The sequence below is a fragment of the Sceloporus occidentalis genome, unplaced genomic scaffold, assembly GCF_023333645.1.
Source record: "Sceloporus occidentalis isolate IW3139 unplaced genomic scaffold, rSceOcc1.0.p SCAF_38, whole genome shotgun sequence".
Lineage (NCBI taxonomy): Eukaryota > Metazoa > Chordata > Lepidosauria > Squamata > Phrynosomatidae > Sceloporus > Sceloporus occidentalis.
Genome location: NW_028317018.1, coordinates 761,126 through 767,125, shown reverse-complemented (window position 1 = coordinate 767,125; position 6,000 = coordinate 761,126).

Genomic DNA, 6,000 nt, shown 5'->3' with positions numbered 1-6,000 from the left:
TCATTGCTGACTGATGGGCCGTTGTCCTGGGCCCACCATCTCCTGCATAAAGACAAACCCTGCTTTAAACTCCTAAACCTCCTTCTGTCATGCCATGGATGTCCTGTATGAGGACTCCCACACAGTCTCAACTGCTGAAGCCAGCTTTCTCAAACAAGGGCATAACCGAGTGGAAGAATATACTGTATCAATGTGTTCTGGAGGGTAACAGTTGTTGGAATGAGCCGGCTCTGCTTCACCAATTTCGGTTGGGGTTATCAGAATCCATAACGGACTAATTAACTCATGTGGAGGCACCCGAAACTTTGCAGATCATGACACACCTGGTCACCCATATCGACCAAAGGCTTAGGGAGCGTCAAATGGCGCTCCTGCCAGACCTTCTTCACGAATGGCTCTCCCTATTCCTTGTGCAACAACATCGCTATCACCATCTGCTGAGGAAACCATGCAAATTGGCATGGCTCATGGAAGAAGAGAAACCTTGCAGATGGAGAGCCAACCTATGCATGTATTGTGGTGGTGCAAGCCATGTAGTCGGCTCATGCTCATGGTAAGCCAACATCTCCTGTCACTCACCTCTCCTTTCCTGTCTCTCTAAAGTGGGCAAGTAACAAGGGCACCGAGAACACATAATTGAATTAGGTGACAGCGATAACTTCATGGATATTTCCTTGGCCCGTGCTCTGCAAACTCAACCCAAGACACATCCTTTGATGGTGTGTTTAGTAGATAGGAGCCCAATATTTTCCGGCCTGTAACTTCTGAAACCATCCTCCTCACTCTGAACCTTGGCAACTGACCACCAAGAGACTATCCATTTCAACCTGGTCTAGTCACAGCTCTTTCTGCTGATCCTGGGCCTACCTTGGCTCCGACTTCACAATCTGGTTATAAAGTGGTCAGCAGGGGAGGTCACCTTCTCATTGTTGTCAAAATTGCTGTTTCGCTCCTGTCTAGTTCTCAACCTGGAGACAATTTTAAGCCATATATATATGTCTCTCTTCTTCCTGCTCCATACCAAACTTGGGTAGATTACAGAGAACTGAATAACATCACGATAAAAACCAGATATCTACTTCCATTAATCCCCAAACTCGTGGATCGTTTCCGTAAAGCATAGACACACACCAAACTCGAACCTCCTGTGGGCATACAACTTGATCCACATACGCAAAGAGGATGAGTGGAAGATTTCACACCAATTATGGCAAATTTGAATATCTTATTATGCTCTTCACCCTTTGCAATGCCCCTGCTACTTTCCAGCACTTCATTAACCATATCTTCAGAGACATGCTGGACACTTGAGTAGTGGAATACCTGTATGATATCCTGCTCTACTCCTCTTCCCTAATTGAGGACTGGAAGTGGTTACAACATCATTTGTACACCCGGCTGGAGAAGTGTTTAATGCAACCACAGTGTACTTCCTGGGGTATTTTATCGCTCCAGGTCACATCGAAATGAACCCTAAAAAGGTTTCGGCTAAGGTGGCCAAAGTCCACCACAATAAAGGCGGTACACAGATGAATCAGTTTTGCTACATCTCAACCAATGATTCACCAATGCACCAGTGCTCGTGTTTCCTGATCCTACAAATAATTCTTTCTGGAAGACAATGCCTCTGAGAACGCAGTGGGGGCTGTCTTTTCCCAAGGACCCCGAAAGAAGGAGCTGTTACATCTGGTTCCTTTTTGTTTTGAGAACCTCACACCAGCGGACCACAAGTAGTGGTCGTGAACTTATGGCCACTTAATCAGCCAATGAGTTCCTGCAACCATTGGCCAGATGGGCCAATTGCTCCATCTTTCAGGCACTCAGCCGCTGGGGAGAGATGGCGCCTGCATCCTCTCCCTGGTGTTGTAATTGACAGGACAGGTTCCTCCGCTCCCGAAATTGTGGTCTTCCACTGGAGAGATGGGCCAGCTGTCACATCTCCTGGTTGCTCCCACTGCCGCTCTAGATGGAGGACAGGTTCCTCTGTTCCTATCTGCCGCTGGGGAGCCTTGGCAAGTGTGGGGCAGAGGCTAGTGGTGCTTTGCCCTGTTTCCAGCGCTTCAGTTAGGATAGAGGATCTTGTGGTCTGACCTGCTGCTGGGGAAGGATAATGGCTTCCCCTGCTCCTATCTGCCACTGGTGAGATCTCCCTGGATCCCTGCACCGAGGTGCAGGGCTGGGGCAAGCGGTGCTCTGCCCTGTTGTCAGCGCTTCAGCTGGGAATAAGGGATCGGCCGACTCTGCTGACTTCCAGCAGATGCAAGTAGTCCATCTCCATAAACCATTCCCTGTAGATCAGCCCTTCCAAGTCGCTGCCAGGGTCAGATCCTGGGAAAGCGGCAGAATTTCCACATGGTCTCTCTACAGGTCCCAGAATCTATAGCTTTCAGAGCTACCAAAATCTTCTTCCTCTTGAAAAGCCTCCCAATCCAAGCCAGGGCCGCTGAAGTCCTCACCTTCTGGAGAATAGTGGCTTTCTGACCTTGACTCCTGCTGGCCTGCAGACCAATACAATGCTTGGTATAGGTCCCTGAGTTTAAGTTCCTTTGTCACCAGCTGCTTCACAGTGGCTACTTCCTCTTCAGTTGGCTGCCATCTCAGCAAGCGAAGCCGCAGCTTAACCAGCTCCCTGAAGCGCTTTTATGGGGTGGGTAGGATCTTGCCTCAGCAGCTGTACATGGTTCTCCATTCCAGGCATGCTTCTTCTGGAATTGGCCTCTCAAAGTCTCAAAATGGAGCTTCCCACTTGTAATCGTCCGCTCTCAGCATTGTATTCCTGCATAGATCCGGGTTCCAGGTGACCTGCCTCTCCATCTCGCTCACTGTCCTCCAGACTGCTTCTCCGGATAAGGTGGCTGTCAGGTGTGTAAGGGTTGGAGCACAGCGCAGAGAGACACCAGGTAAAGTAGGAAAAGTGTAACAGCAAAGGTTTTATTCCACTGTGCAATAATAAAAGGCAAAAATAGTACGGTACAAAAATCCGTAGTCTGGGGTAGAGAGAACCAGCAAAGTCTGTTAAGCAAGCCAAGGTCAAAGTCCACAGAATCCAAAAAACAAGTATCCAGCAAGGAGGTATGGAAGGGACTTGAACAATCAAGCAGTGATGGATCATTGCGGGAAGTTTAAATAGCCTGTCAAAGCCTGACTCCTCCCCCAACCCTCGTTCTCCTATATTCATAGTTCATGGTGATCCGTCACCGCTTATCCAGCCCCTGGTCTGTCTTTCTGCGTCATTGGACCGCAGGACATGCCCCCCCGCCATCACTCCTTTCCCACCACACGCCAGCACAGATATTTATACAGACAACATAATTGGATCAGGAGTATAATCCCATCAACTGCCAGACAGCCCGGCACCTCCATACTAGAAGACTGCATTGGGAAGCGGGTCCTGCCAAAAAACTTGCGGGCGCAGGCGGTATTGCTGGTGTTGCGGGCGGTCAGGCACTGTACCTGCGGGTCCCGGTAATCCCGCGCAGTCCCGCAAGGCTGCCTTCGCACTGCTCCCTTACAGTGTCTCCTCTCTTGCTCCGCCAAGGAACAAAACAGAGTCACATGATGTGACGTCACTTCCCGTGAGTCCGCCTTGTTCCTGGGCGGAGCAAGAGAAGAGACGCTGTGAGGGAGCGACTCGAGGGCAGCCTTGCGGGACTGCGCGGGAAATCTGCAGTTCAGGTAAGGAGATGGGTGTGATTGATTGCAAATGTGGCGGGAGCAGGCGGGATTGACCACTAATGTGGCGGGAGTGGAACACCCACATTGCGGGAGCGGGCGGGATTGGGAAAAAAATCAGCGGGCGGGAGCGGGATTAAAAAAGCAGTCCCGCGCAGGGCTCTACTCCATACAACTCTATGGCCAGCAATGCCCACCTGACAAAAGTCATTTCGGGATGATCCCAAGGGAGTGGTGACACTGTTATGTTCCAAAAAGCCACTTAATCCGATGTCGGTACCCTGAGCAACAGCCTGGATAACATCCCTGGGAATAGTCATGCCTGACTAAACCCCGGTCCTAAAATTGGTAATACCAGGGTTCCCAAATGAGCTACCTCTCCGTAACCACCTCCAAGTGTTATGAAAAAAAGTCATTGCTAACATAATTTTTCAGATCAGCTGATCAGAATCAGATCATCATTCATTATTTTAAGATTACTTACCTTGGAATTGTTGGAGCATTTCGCACTCAAGGCGCAAAAAAATTTGACTCGGGCGCCGGCCAACTCTTCGTGTTCATCTTCGTGGGTAAAAAAATCTTCATATTCCACGAATATTCGCCTGTTCCATTTTTTTTTTCTTTCGTTTTTTGACTTTTTTTTTAGAAGGGGTTAATACGGGGTTAACGTGGTACGCACTACATAGCAGCTTTGGCGCCAGGATTTTAAAGGTTCATACGAGGAGCTCTATTGATCGCCAGCAATGAAGTGCAATTGCATTTCATTGATTGATGGCAGACGAGCCCCCTGCTGGCGACCAATAGAGTTGCTCGTACAGACTTTTAAAATCCTGGTGCCGAAACTCGGCCTGGGGAGGCCACTGGTCTCCCTGCTCCAGGAGTTAAAGGTCCATTCGATCCACCAATAGAGTCGCTCGCACAGACCTTTAACTCTTGATGTGGAACATGGCCTGGGGAGATTTGCATTTTATTGGTGGATGGCAGACGAGCCCCCTGCTGGCGACCAATAGAGTCACCAGGGGAGACCAATGGTCTCCCCGCTCCAGGAGTTAATGGTCCGTACGAGACACCAATGGTCTCCCCAAGCCAAGTTCCGCCATCAGGAGTTAAAGGTCTGTACGAGTGACTCTATTGGTGGCTCGTACGGACCTTCAACTCCTGGAGCGGGGAGACCAATGGTCTCCCCAGGCGGAGCTTCACCGTCAGGAGTTAAGGGTCCATAAGAGCGACTCTATTGGTCACCGGCAGGGGTCTCCTCTAGCATCAACCAATTCGAGTCGCTCGCACAGATCTTTAACTCCTTGCGCGAATTTACAGATTTCCGCTCCCGTTAACCCATGCGATACTGCATAGATAAGGTAGGCTAGATAGGGAAGGGACCTAGGAGATTAGTAGATTAACGAAGACGGAGATTCTTCGTGTTGTGTGTATACGTTTCCGTGTATGTTTTGCCGCCGCCATGTTCGTTTCTTCAGTATTTGGGCTGAACAACAAAAACGCGCCCTTCGTGTTCGTTTTCATGTTCGCCCGAATATGAATGCACAAGACTAAAAAAATTACCTGTTCTATAGTGCAATATTATGCAGTCGGGGTTTCTCTACTTTGACATATTACACTATTTTTTTTTGTTTATGTATTTTCTTTTACGTTACTCCTGGATTTCAATCCAAAAACAATGTGCATTACAGATTTGTATTTTTGAAGGTTGTATTATATAGAGCCTGGCTAGTTCATGGGAGTCTGGTTAGGGTTTTCCGGTTACCCTCTGTCCCCCAATGAGCACAGGGTGACTAAGACATAAGAGGGGAGTAGGCAGGCAGGCAAGGACTCTTCCCAGGAATCCATCAGTGCCCCCCTCCCAAACCCAAACATACCCCTATGTGTACCCAGGGGGTAACCGTGACAAATGTTCAGCATTCCACCTGCAGTCTAACGCCAAGACGGAAAGCGTAACAAAATACCTGAGTCCCTTTGAAATCACTTGTCTATGATTACCTGACTCTTGGCCATCCGACCTTCCACTTGTAGCTTCTGAAACAAATATGTATCACGCCACCAGTAGACATTAACCACCTCCTCCGCCTCTCGACATTCAGGGTGCTAACAATCACAAAGTGGGGATCTTGGATTTCTACATCCACAGAGGGCGTCTCAAATACTTCATTGTCACGGGGTCAGGTAGCAGGGGAGGATCCAACTATGCAGATATATGGACGTAGCGTAGTCCGGTCAAAAGTGCAACGGCAAACAGCGAGGTCAAAAACGTATCCGAGGTCGAGGCAGGCAGATAAGAGGCAACACGGTATAACAGGTCCGAGGTCGAGGCAG